The following is a 12,910-nucleotide window of genomic DNA, read 5'->3' on the forward strand; positions in this document are numbered from 1 at the left end:
AATAGTTGTGGCTCGTGGGCTCTGGAGCACAGGCTCAGTAGTTGTGGTGCACTCAGTTAGTGGCTCCGCGGCATGTGGGATCTTCCTGTACCAGGGCTTGAATCCGAGTCCCCTGCATTGGCAGGCGGATTCTTAACCACTGTGCCACCAGGGAAAGCCCTCAGTGTAGTTTTGATTTGCATTTCTCTAATTAATAATTTGCAGTGTTGAGCATCTTTTCATGTCTGGCTCTGTCTCTTAATAACTGTGTGATCTTAAGTAAGTTACTTGCTTCTCTGTGCCTCACTTCCTCATCCATAAGTTACCAGTAATAGTGCCTATATGTTAATATAAATATAAAGCACTTAGAATAGTGCCTAGTAAGCGTTAGACATGTGTTCGTTAAATTAAAAATTGACAGTTGGTGGTTGTCAGGCCTTGGCATTGTGTCCAGTGTTGGGAAGTAGAAGACACAGGAGCTCCTATCTCAGAGATCATCTCAGAGCCCCAAAGCCCTGGTTTCAAGATGGGCAAACAGCTTGGCCAAACTGCTCTCCCCTTCTTCGAACTGGCCAAAATGTGACCACTGGGTCATTTGATGACATTCTTCTTGTGGAGCCTGGTAATGGCTGAAATCCGAAGCCCATCAGAAGATGATTAAGGTCATTCTGTGGAGTATTCTCTCTCCTAAAATTTAAAACTAGAATTATTATGCAGATGAGGAAGTTTTTAACCCTGAGAAGTGAAGTAACTTACTTAGGACATGGCAGCATGATAGAGAAAAGCCTAGATTTCCTTGAACAGACTCTTAGTAGAAATACGGATATTAAAGGATGCTGGTGGGGGCTCAGAAGGATTAAGGACAATTACAGAGAAAGCCTAAATACCATAGAAAAACTGAGTAGAAATCTGGACTAGGAGGCCATGAGGAATGGATGCATGTGGAATGGATGGGAGTCATGGGGGCCACCAGAGGGTGGATCGTGCTAAGCAGAATTTTGGCCCCAAGGATCCTAGCCCTGTGGTATTACTCCTGTAGTTATGTTACGTGGTAAAGGGGACTTTGCCGATGTAATTATGGTTGCTAATCAGCTGACTTTAAAGTAGGGGAATTATCCAACAGGCCCAGTATGGTCACATAAGCTCTTAAATGCAGAAGAGGAGGACAGAGAGATGTGAAGCATGAGAAGGACTTGCAGGTGGAAGGGGCAACGTGATGAGGAATGCAGGCGGCCAAAGAAATTGAGAGAGGCTTCTAGCTTGACAGCCAGCAAGGAAACAGGACATCAGCCCTGTAGTCACAAGGAACTGATTCTGCCAACACCTTGAATGTGCACGGAAGCAGATTCATCCCCAGAGCCTCCAGAAAGGAATACAGCCCTGCCAACACCTTGATTTTGTTTTTGAGAAACGCTAAGCAGAAGACTCACTTGAGCCATGCTCCACCCAGATATCTGATTTCCAGAAGTGTAATATAAGAAATGTATGTTGTTTGAAAACACTAAATTTGTCGGAATTTGTTACAGCAGTGATAGGAAACTAATACAAAGTCCTTATTCTACCAAGAATTTCCTGGGTTTGGAGTAGGAAGGGACAGGGGAGAGGCCAAAACATAAAAAGCCCTTTCTGACCTCTCCCAGCATTCATAGTTTTTATGAGACTGTCTTGAACAGTTTAAAAAAAGGTCATAGAGGTACAATGGGTTCTTCTAGTGGGTTTCTAGAGGAGATTCTGTTCCTATCTACATCAGTCCTGCAGGGTTATTATTTACTCCCCAGTTCGTGAGCCTGGCCACGAAAGCAGCATTTCTTAGCACAGTTATAAATATATGCTGTAACAATGACATTAGGAAAGTGAGCATCAGATGCCTGAACTGTGTGGGGTGGGAGTTAGGAGTCCCTGGAGACTCCCACGTCTTCCAGAGGAGGACCCTAGGGCCAAGTACTGGCTCCTGGGCCCCAGATGTCCACAACACAGAACAGAAAGAGAAAGAGCAAGAGATCTGGGATCAGAAGGCCTGGGCCGGAGGTTTGCTGATCACTTCCAGGCTGTGGCTGTGTGACATTCACCTCTCCTAACTTCTCCTTGGCTTCCTATCACAAAGTGGAGACGAGAAGACCCACCTTAAGGAACTGTAGCCCCCATTAAATAACACGATGCACGTGGAAGCATTTTGTCAGCTGTACAGACGGCATCACGTAAGTCACGGTTGGGATTTGTGACAACTGTGATACTGACACAAAACTTAAGTCAACAGACATCAGTTGAGTTCTTCATACAAAACACCTTGGAGAGCATAAAAGAGACCCTGCCATGGCTCCTGCTGATGGCAGCTGTGGCTGCCGACATGGGACCCCCCCCCCACAGCCGTATCTCCAGTATCCCAGAGGATCGCTACCTTCTTCATGGCTCCAGTGTGGGGCAGAGGCAGGAAGTGGAAAGCTGCCTCCTACCTCTTTTCCACTTCCACCCAAGGTGGTTTTCTTGGGAGGGCTGGGGGAAGCTGAGGTAGTACTACGTTGAGGGATTCGTGGCATTTTGATTTCTGAGTGATTTTTCAGGTAAAAACCATTTCTCCAGGAGCATGGTATGAGGAGCTGTGCACCTGTGCATGCGCGTACACGTATAGTGGTGGGCCTGGGAAGAGGCCCCCACAGCGTATACGGAAACACTGAAATTAATTGACGTGAGATTGGGACTAAAAAGAGAGAGATCCATTCTGTTGAAGGTCAGGTTCCTCCTGACTGGGGAATCTCAAGTGCCTGTGGACTACAGATAGGATCTGGACGTGATGCACCTGTGTTCTGTCCTACCTTGGTCTCTGTTTCTGGGAGGGCTGGAATGGTTAGGTTCTGTAAGTGGTTACGTTCACAGGGCTTGACTTTTATAACAGCAGGAATGGTACATGTCTGGTTTCTGCAGGTAAATAGAAAAGGAGTGTTTTCAAAAGCTGAGTTGCCGGAAAATGATTATGGGAGTATCTGGAATCATTCAGGGAAATCTCCAGAAGCCTGCCAGCTTCCAGGCAGCAAATATAAATAAAAGAGAAAAAAATGAAAGCATTTGGCAAATATCCCATCCCTAGGACATCTTAATAGTGGAATTTATTATCTTACAAAATAAAAAGTCCTAAGCAAGAGTGGTTTTGCGGCAGATCAATTAAGTGGCTTGACAACCTATCCACAACTCAGGTTCCTTCCATCTTTTTGCTCTGCCGTCTTTAGAAGGTTGTAATTCCTCAGACTTGTCTCTTCCTGACCTCAGGGTGGCTTTAGCAGTCCCAACCACTGTATTCTTAACAATAAGGTGGGAAAAGCTATTTTCTCTCATGTGTCTATTACTTTTTAGATTTAAAAAAATTGACATAAAGTTCACATAACATCAAATTCACCATTTTAAAGTGAAGAATTCAGTGGCAGTACATTCACAATGTTCTCCAACCACCACCTTTATCTAGTTACAAAACGTTCTCGTCACCCCAAAAGGAAACCCCATACTTTAAATGGGGTTTAATTGAGCAGTCATAGCCCATTCCCCCTCCCCCAACCCCAGGCAACCACTAAGCTGCTTTCTGCCTCCCTGGATTTGCCTGTTCTGGACATTTCATGTAGATGGAATCATATAGTAGGTGACCTTCCTTTCACTTAACACAATGTTTTCAAGGTTCATCTGTACTGTAGCATGCATCAGGACTTCGTTCTTTTTTATGGCTAACGTTCCGTTGTATACCTGGTAGACCACAGTTGGTTTATCTAGTCCTTCATTGATGGGCATTTGGGTTGTTTCCATATTTTTCATATTATCAGTACTGCTGATATGAATTATTTGTGAATGAGTTTTTGTGTGGACAAGTATTTGTATTTGGTGGCGGGGGGTACATGCTTAGGAGTAGAGTTGCTAGGTCATGATAATTCTGTTTCACTTTTTGAGGGCCTGCCAAACGGTTTTCCACAGCAACTGTACCATTTTCCTTCCCTCCGGCAGTGTATGAGGGTTTCAGTTTCTCCACAACCTTACCAACACTTATTTACCCTGGTTTTTGGGAAAGCCTAGTGCATATAAAGTGGTACCTCATTGTGGTTTTGATTTGCATCTCCCTAATAACTAATTATATATCGAGCATCTTTTTTACGGGTTTGTTGGCCATTTCATTTGCCTATTTTAAAGCTTCGCTCCAGAACTTACATGATGCTCACATTTTATTTCTCTGGGCCAAGAAGAGATTCGTCCCCCTTCCCTGTATGTTATTCGTGGAGCGTTCATAGCTGGTGCCCCTGATACAGTTGCAGGTGTAAAGTAAATGCCGGGTGAATGGATAGGCACACAAAAAGCCACTGCCCGCCCGTCTTTCCTGTTGTTCTTTGCTGATAGAAACCCAGTTTGGTTCAGGTCATGGGTAGCCATATGATTCACGGGAGGCTAAACCATTGAGACGCTGGTTGGCTCAGTATATAAACACTCCAATGATGAACTCAGGAAGGAAGAATGAAGACAATAACAGGGCTGGTTTAGATTTACATTTTTAAAATTAAAAAGTACTGTCATACCTTTTGACCTAATAATTGTACTTTGAAGCATATGTCATAAGCAGATAACCAAAATGAGAGAAAAAGTGGCAAGGAGATAATCATAGTCTAAGAAGCGAACTTTTTATAATCCCATTCCCCTTGCCAGTGATTGGTTTAAGGTGGACATATGGCCAGTCCGTCCCATGGGATGTCAAGACAGGTCTGCTAGGGAGACTTCTTGGAAAGGTTTCCTCACAAGTCAAAAACAGACACTTTTGAATGTTAGTGTGTGAGGGTGTGATGGTTGTAACTGCTTCAGACACCTTGCGACCATGAAGAGACAAACCTGAGGACAAACCCAACATGCTAAGGATGGTGAACAAGAAGATGGAAAGGATGCTGATGGAATCATTGAGCCGTTAATTGGCCTTCTCTGAAACCACACTACCTTTGAACTTCTCATGTGAGACAAGAAGTCTCCCTACGTTTAAGCCGGTTTGACTCACTTGCAGTCAAAAGCTTCCTGAGACACACAGGATGAATTGGATGGCTCTTGTCTCTCTAGTTTTCATCCAGAAATTGAAAGCTTAGGTTATAATAGCTGGCCTCCTGATTTCCAGCCAAGTTTTCACTTGTTCAAATAAGTGTCAAGATGTGGTGGCTTTGTGATGTGTCGACTTGGCTAGAAGCTGGTACTACATTTCTCAGAGTTCCCTTCCTTGTATGTTTCTAGTTAGAGTTGGTCACAGGAGACGTTTGCAGGAGGTTTGCAAAGGGGAAGTGAAGCAGTCGCCATGTTCGCTTTCAGAAACTCAGCATGGGTCAGGCCCTCTTAACAGTGAGTGCACATTTTGCTGGATCTCCTGCTCTTGTTTCCAGAGCAGCAGTCAGGTTCACAATTAAGCTACCGCGGGATCTCTTTCCTCAGCTTCTCCAAATCCTGGGTCAGATGTCAGTGTGGCTTCGTGGCAAGAGCACCAGCTTCTCCTGCTCGTCACCCAAAGCATCGCGGCTGGAGGCTTGGAGATCAATGCAAGTTCCAGTTTGTTCCTTGCCAGTTCCAGTGGCCCCATTCTCTCCTCCCTCATGCCTACCCGATCCCAGGCTCTGTACCAGGCACAGAAGAAGCAACCAAACCGAGACCGTCTCACTTCCTCCCATAGTTGCCCAAGGCCAAATCCCTATGATAAATTCCTACTCTACGCCACTCCTCATGGTTCTGTTTCTCTGACTGAACCCTGTGATACAGAGTCTAGTTTTCCTGATCCCAGGTTTTAGCTTTAGCTTTTACATCCTATTCGTAGCAGTGAAAGAAGTTTAAACGAATGGAGGTAAGCTCTCTAATATAGACTCAATTATTCTTGCTGGCTTAAAAGAAGACAAGAAATCATGGTTTCATCATGGCATAGGATCGCATCTCTATGGATGGTGGGCAACCGGTTTGCACCCGCTGACCTGGGTGTTTTAGAATCCATCCATCACTTATCTAGGTATTTATGAGTATTCAGATGACATGCTGAATTTACCCATTTGATGTGAATTTTGGGGTTTATTGCCCAAGAAAGGATATACTCCTCAGTCTCCATCCTTACTGTATTAATTATCTGTCTCCATCAAAATGCTGTGTAACAAATCACGGTGAAACTCAGTGGCTTAAAATATTAACTAAAAATTTAATGTGTCTGAGGGTTGGTGATTTAAGCTGGGCTCAGCTGGGCAGTATCTCTGGTCTTGCCTGAGCTCACTCACATTATCTGGCGATTAGCTGACTGTCAGCTGGTCCATGATGGCCTTGGCTAAAATGAGTGAGGTTACTCAGCTGTGCTCCACACGTCTCTTATCTACCAGCAGGCCATCCTGCGCATGTTCTCATGGTGTTGGCAGAAGGCAGGAGCGAGCCAGTCCAATCATGGAAGCTCTTTTCAAGCCTCTGCTTGTGTCTTGTTCGTCTCTGTCTGGGTGTCCTAAAGTAAGCCACATGGCTGAGCCACAAGGCACAGCAGAACACTGCAAAGTTACTTTGCAAAGAGAATATTGAAACGGGGAAGGGTAAAGAATTGGGGCAATTTTTGCAGTCTATCACAGTTACCAACATTCTCCCCTCAGAGGTGTTAAGTAACCATGTCAGCTGCTGCTATTTCCAGAACCATTTCATTTCCAGTATCTAGATTTCTCAAGGCTTGTAATTGCCACGTTAATGCGTGATGCAAATTGTTCACTGTCAAAACCACTGTGTTCAAGCCTTGAGCTCAGCACCCCCTCTCATTAGGATAAGTAATCGCCTTAAAAAGCTGCAGTTTTGTGCAATGAGCTTGCTTTCGTCTTTTCTTCTCATGTATCTTATGAAAACAAATGAGTAAGGGATCACAAAAACAAAAACTCCGGGGGTGAAGAGTTGCTGACAAATAGACAAATATATACTGTTAGGCTGAGAATAAACTGAGTGATGGCCAACATTGCCTGAGTTCTCCGTCAGAAACGGTGAGGAGCAAATCAACTCTAAGTCAGTTGCATATATTATTGCTTATTTTTAATCACACTGGTTTTATAGACAGTAATTATAAACATATCGTAGGCTGAAAAAAACACAAATTTGGGGCTTCCCTGGTGGCGCAGTGGTTAAGAATCTGCCTGCCAATGCAGGGGGCACAGGTTCGAGTCCTGGTCCAGGAAGATCCCACATGCCGTGGAGCAGCTAAGCCCGTGCACAACTGCTGAGCCTGTGCTCTAGAGCCTGCGAGCCACAACTACTGAGCCCGCGTGACACAACTACTGAAGCCCATGCGCCTAGAGCCCGTGCTCCACAACAAGAGAAGCCACCTCAGTGAGAAGCCTGAGCACTGCAATGAAGAGTAGATCCCTGCATGCCGCAGCTAGAGAAAGCCCGTGCGCAGCAACGAAGACACAACACAGCCAAAAAAATACATATATATAAATTAAATAAATTTTAAAACCCCCCACAAATTTTAGGTTCTTTTTCTTTTTTTCCCCAAACTGATGAATTACAAGTTATTTTTTACACTTAAAGGCTGACGAAAACCCGTCTCTAATCCTATTAAAGTCCAACACAACATCTCAGATGAAAAATATGGTAACCATATTTACTCATTAAATACTGTTTTTTTAAAACACAACTTGGAAACAGCCAGCACGCATGTTTAATCTCAGTGCAATGGATTCAAAACCAAGTATACATATTACATGCATCAAAGCTAGATTGCAAATTATCATAGTCATGTCATAATCTTCACATTTTCTTTTCAATGCATTTGATGATTCATTGGCAGTATTTGTGATGACACCATGTTAGTTGTAATGAAAATGATTTTGAACCTAATTTCATGAAGGAGTAATTAGAACATTCTGAACTACTGATGTTGCAGGAATTGATGCTTTTACAGATGGAGATTTTGAAGTGGGCATCTGTACTGTAAACCTCTGAGGTTGACTGGAGTCCCTCCTGTAGTTGACACAGACATGGTTTGTTGGGTTGGTGGGCCATGTGGGGGAGTATTTCGTCTGCTAGTAACTGAAGCAACACTTAACTGCGGAACTGTTATTCTTCCCGCAGAAGTAGGTACTTTTTGTGGTAAAGACTTACTTAAATCTATAATTTGGAGCAGTCAAACAATATCTATCAGGTGGCAGTCTAGGGCCTGAATATAGCTTCATCAATGGCAAAGGGATTTGATTTCTTTGCCTTGCAATATCTGATAAAAAATCTCTTGTGGGGAAGAGAGGTAAATGGTCAGCACGACACTGGATTGCCAGTCGCACATCATCTGCATCAACAGTAGCTTTCTTAGCATGACTTGAATAAATTTTTGCATCATATAGAATTGTGGTTACATATCGGAATGCAAACTCCAACATCTGATTTATAACTCTTGGCTCATCTTCTGTAATCCCCGTATCCTTCAGGATTTGTGCCATCATCTGTGTATCTTGCGGCATGCTCTTGGGAGAAGCCATCTTGCCAGACTCCGTGATATACGGTGATCAGACTTCTCGAACTAAATCACCCACAGTAACATATTTCAGTCCTGATCTTGATGGAAGTTCTTTGCCTAGTGCGGTTTTCCCAATCCCTGTTGTACCGGTGAGCAGGATGTTCCAAAGCAACATGGTCCTCACTGCGCTTGCTCAGGACGCCTCTGCACATGCACCCTGCACGTGACAGGGAGGGGCCAAATTTTAGGCTCTTGAAGTTCTTGGTAGCTTTGCTATTCAAGAGGAGTATGTTCGTTAGCAAGATTTCTAAGAGATGCTCATTATTCACTAAAGGTGCCCACTACATATTTCTCTTAGTTTGGGTACCCCCAGAAGCCAGTCCTGAGACAAGGATTCAAGTGCAAGTAGTTTATTTGGAAGTAAAGCAAATGCCAGTAGGGAAGTGAGGAAGTGAGACAAGTATGGGAAGGCAGCCAATAAAAGATACATTATCAGGTACTTCTGTAGGCAATTGGAGAGCATAATCTTGTTGTGGAATTCTGGAAAATGGTGTGGAACACGCATTTCAGTTACTCCAACCAAGGGTTGAGGAAGCTGGGATATTTATATACCAATCAGTTCCCAGCAGTCACTGGTTGAAGGCAGTTCCTCTGGGGCCATTGATTTCCTGGCACTTTTGGCCTGACATATGGCAGGCAAACTAGGCTTCAGTAGCTAGAGAAATCCATCAGGCAAACGCAGTTGCTGGCTGTTGGAAGTGGGAAGTGGTAAGGGTGTGGGCATAAGGGCAGACCACCAAAAGAGCCTGGATATGCTCTGGTACCTGAGCTATAAGTATTGGAACACTTCCTCTGCCTACAGAAGGTTACCTTCTCTAGTTGAGTGAGGCACCAAATGAACTTTTCACTGGAGAATAGCATGCATTAGATTAATACATTTTCCAGTGATATTAAGGTATAATTGACATACAAGAAACTGCACATATGTAAAGTGTACAATTGGATGAATTTGACATATGCATACACATCAATGAATCTTGCCTGCAGCAGATATTGCTGTGGTGTACTAAGGGTGATTTTCTCTTTCTCTCGTTCTTTCTGCATATGAAATTAATTGAAATTCTTCTGTATGGAATATTTGCTTCTTCATCCCCATTTATTATTCAATCATTTTTTCTCCCTTTATTCATTTTTTAAAATTAACTTTTATTGGAGTATAGTTGCTTACAATGTTGTGTTAAGACCCCGAATAGCCAAAGCAATCTTGAGAAAGAAAAACAGAGCTGGAGGAATCAGGCTCCCAGACTTCAGACTATACTACAAAGCTACAGTAATCAAGACAGTATGGTACTGGCACAAAAACAGAAATATAGATCAATGGAACAGGATAGAAAGCCCAGAGATAAACCCACGCACATATGGTCACCTTATCTTTGATAAAGGAGGCAAGAATATACAGTGGAGAAAAGACAGCCTCTTCAATAAGTGGTGCTGGGAAAACTGGACAGCTACATGTAAAAGAATGAAATTAGAACACTCCCTAACACCGTATACAAAAATAAACTCAAAATGGATTAAAGACCTAAATGTAAGCCCAGACACTATAAAACTCTTAGAGGAAAACATAGAACACTCCTTGACATAAATCGCAGCAGTATCTTTTTTGACCCACCTACTAGAGTAATGAAAATAAAGACAAAAATAAGCAAATGGGACCTAATGAAACTTAAAAGCTTTTACACAACAAAGGAAACCATAAACAAAACGAAAAGACAACCCTCAGAATGGGAGAAAATATTTGCAAATGAAGCAACTGACAAGGGTGTAATCTCCAAAATATACAAACAGCTCATGCAGCTCAATGTCAAAAAAACAAACAACCCAAACCAAAAATGCGCAGAAGAACTAAATAGACATTTCTCCAAAGAAGACATACAGATGGCCAACAAACACATGAAAAGATGCTCCACATCACTAATTATTAGCGAAATGCAAATCAATCATTTATTTCAGTATGGACTCATGGATATTATTTATTGGGTTAAAATCCAATGCTATCATTAGTTATTTTGTTGTTCAAATTGTTTTATCTTTGGCAATTGGACGTTAAGATGTTAATTATAATCCCCAGGGCATTTGCTAAGAAAATAGCTAAAAAATATAATAAAAGAAATAAAAAGAGAATTAAAATGGTACACTAAATATATGTATTTAACACAAGAGAAGGCAGTAATGGAGGAATATAGGAACAAAAAAGACATAGTTCATGTATTTAGAAAACAAGTAACAAAATGGTAGATGTAGATCCTATATTATAAAATATAAGTGGATTAAACAATCAAAAGGCAGAGATTGGCAGAATGGATATTTGAAAAATGATCCATGATATGCTGTCTACAACAGGCACACTTCATCTGTTTGAGGCAAATATTTTTATTAAACATTAATATTATTAGTAAACTAATAATTTTACTGCTGCTATAATTGATATCACTACTTTTCCCAATTCTAGCAACTTGTGCAAGATCACAGCTATTTAGTGGAGACAACAGGATTTCGAATAGAGCAGAATATATTTTTGTGTGTGTGTGATATTTATCTGAGTCAACAACTTTCAGTTGATTTAACACCTGGTATTGCCATCTATCACCTTATCAATCTGCAAAGCTGGGTTTTCCATTTCACATATGTATTTTTTCTTTTTTTATTGAAGTATAGTTCATTTACAATATTATTTAAGTTTCAGGTGTACAACATAGTGGTTCACAATTTTTGGAGGGTATATTCCATTTATAGTTATTATAAAATATTGGCTATATTCCCTGTGCTGTACAATATATCCTTGTAACTTATTTATCTTATACTCCTTAGTAGTTTACACCTATTAATCCCCTACCCCTATCTTGTCCCTCCCTTCTTCCCTCTCCCTACTGGTAACCACTCTTTGTTCTCTATATATGTCTGCCTCTTTTTTGTTAAGTTCACTAGTTCATTTTATTGTTTTGGTTCCATATATAAGTGATATTATATAGTATTTGTCTTTCTCTGTCTGACTTATTTCACTTAACACAATATCCTCCAAGCCCATCCATGTTGTTGCAAACGGCAAAATTTCATTCTTTTTTATGGCTGAGTAGTATTCCATTGTATATATATACCACATCCTCTTTATTCATTCATCTCTTCTTTTTTTTAAACTTAAAAATTTTTTTAACATCTTTATTGGAGTATAATTGCTTTACGATGGTGTGTTAGTTTCTGCTGTATAACAAAGTGAATCAGCTATACCTATACATATATCCCCATATCCCCTCCCTCTTGCGTCTCCCTCCCACCCTCCCTATCCCACTCCTTTGCTTTGTGGTCACAAAGCACCGAGCTGATCTCCCTGGGCTATGTGGCTGCTTCCCACTAGCTATCTGTTTTACATTTGGTAGTGTATACATCTCCATGCCACTCTCTCACTTTGTCCCAGCTTACCCTTCCCCCTCCCCATATCCTCAAGTCCATTCTCTAGTAGGTCTGTGTCTTTATTCCTGTCTTACCCCTAGGTTCTTCATGACCTTTTTTTTTTTCCTTAAATTCCATATATATGTGTTAGCATATGGTATTTGTTTTTCTCTTTCTGACTGACTTCACTCTGTATGACAGACTCTAGGTCCATCCAGCTCACTACAAATAATTCAATTTCGTTTCTTTTTATGGCTGAGTAATATTCCATTGTATATATGTGCCACATCTTCTTTATCCATTCATCTGTCGATCGACACTTAGGCTGATTCCATGTCCTGGCTATTGTAAAAGGTGCTGCAATGAACATTGTGATACATGATTCTTTTTGAATTTTGGTTTTCTCAGGGTACATGCCCAGTAGTGGGATTGCTGGGTCGTATGGCAGTTCTATTTTTTAGTTTTTTAAGGAACCTCCATAGTGGTTGTATCAATTTACATTCCCACCAACAGTGCAAGAGGGTTCCCTTTACTCCACACCCTCTCCAGCATTTATTGCTTGTAGATTTTTTGATGATGGCCATTCTGACTAGTGTGAGGTGATACCTCATTGTAGTTTTGATTTGCATTTTGCTAATGTTTAGTGATGTTGAGCATCCTTTCATGTGTTTGTTGGCAATCTGTATATCTTCTTTGGGGAAATGTCTGTTTAGGTCTTCTGCCCATTTTTGGATTGGTTTTTTTTGTTTGTTTGTTTTGATATTGAGCTGCATGAGATGCTTGTATACTTTGGAGATTAATCCTTTATCAGTTACTTCGTTTGCAAATACTTTCTCCCATCCTGAGGGTTCTCTTTTTGTCTTGTTTATGGTTTCCTTTGCTGTGCAAAAGCTTTTAAGTTTCATTAGGTCCCATTTGTTTATTTTTGTTTTTATTTGCATTTCTCTAGGAGGTGGGTCAAAAAGGATCTTGCTGTGATTTATGTCATAGAGTGTTATGTCTGTGTTTTCCTCTAAGAGTTTT

The 12,910-nt window shown here is 41.5% G+C and overlaps 1 pseudogene across 1 annotated transcript in view; it reads right to left on the reverse strand.

Moving 5' to 3' along the window:
* Positions 1-7,665: 7,665 nt before the first annotated feature.
* Positions 7,666-12,910, reverse strand: part of LOC309978075 (transcription initiation factor TFIID subunit 9-like) — a 51,534-nt pseudogene continuing 46,289 nt past the window's right edge. Inside the window, exon 2 of the transcript in view lies at positions 7,666-8,459. The product of the transcript in view is annotated as a transcription initiation factor TFIID subunit 9-like (transcript). The remainder of the gene's footprint in view (positions 8,460-12,910) is intronic.

The sequence above is a fragment of the Leucopleurus acutus genome, assembly GCF_964270905.1.
Source record: "Leucopleurus acutus genome assembly, chromosome: X".
NCBI classification, from domain to species: Eukaryota; Metazoa; Chordata; class Mammalia; order Artiodactyla; family Delphinidae; genus Leucopleurus; species Leucopleurus acutus.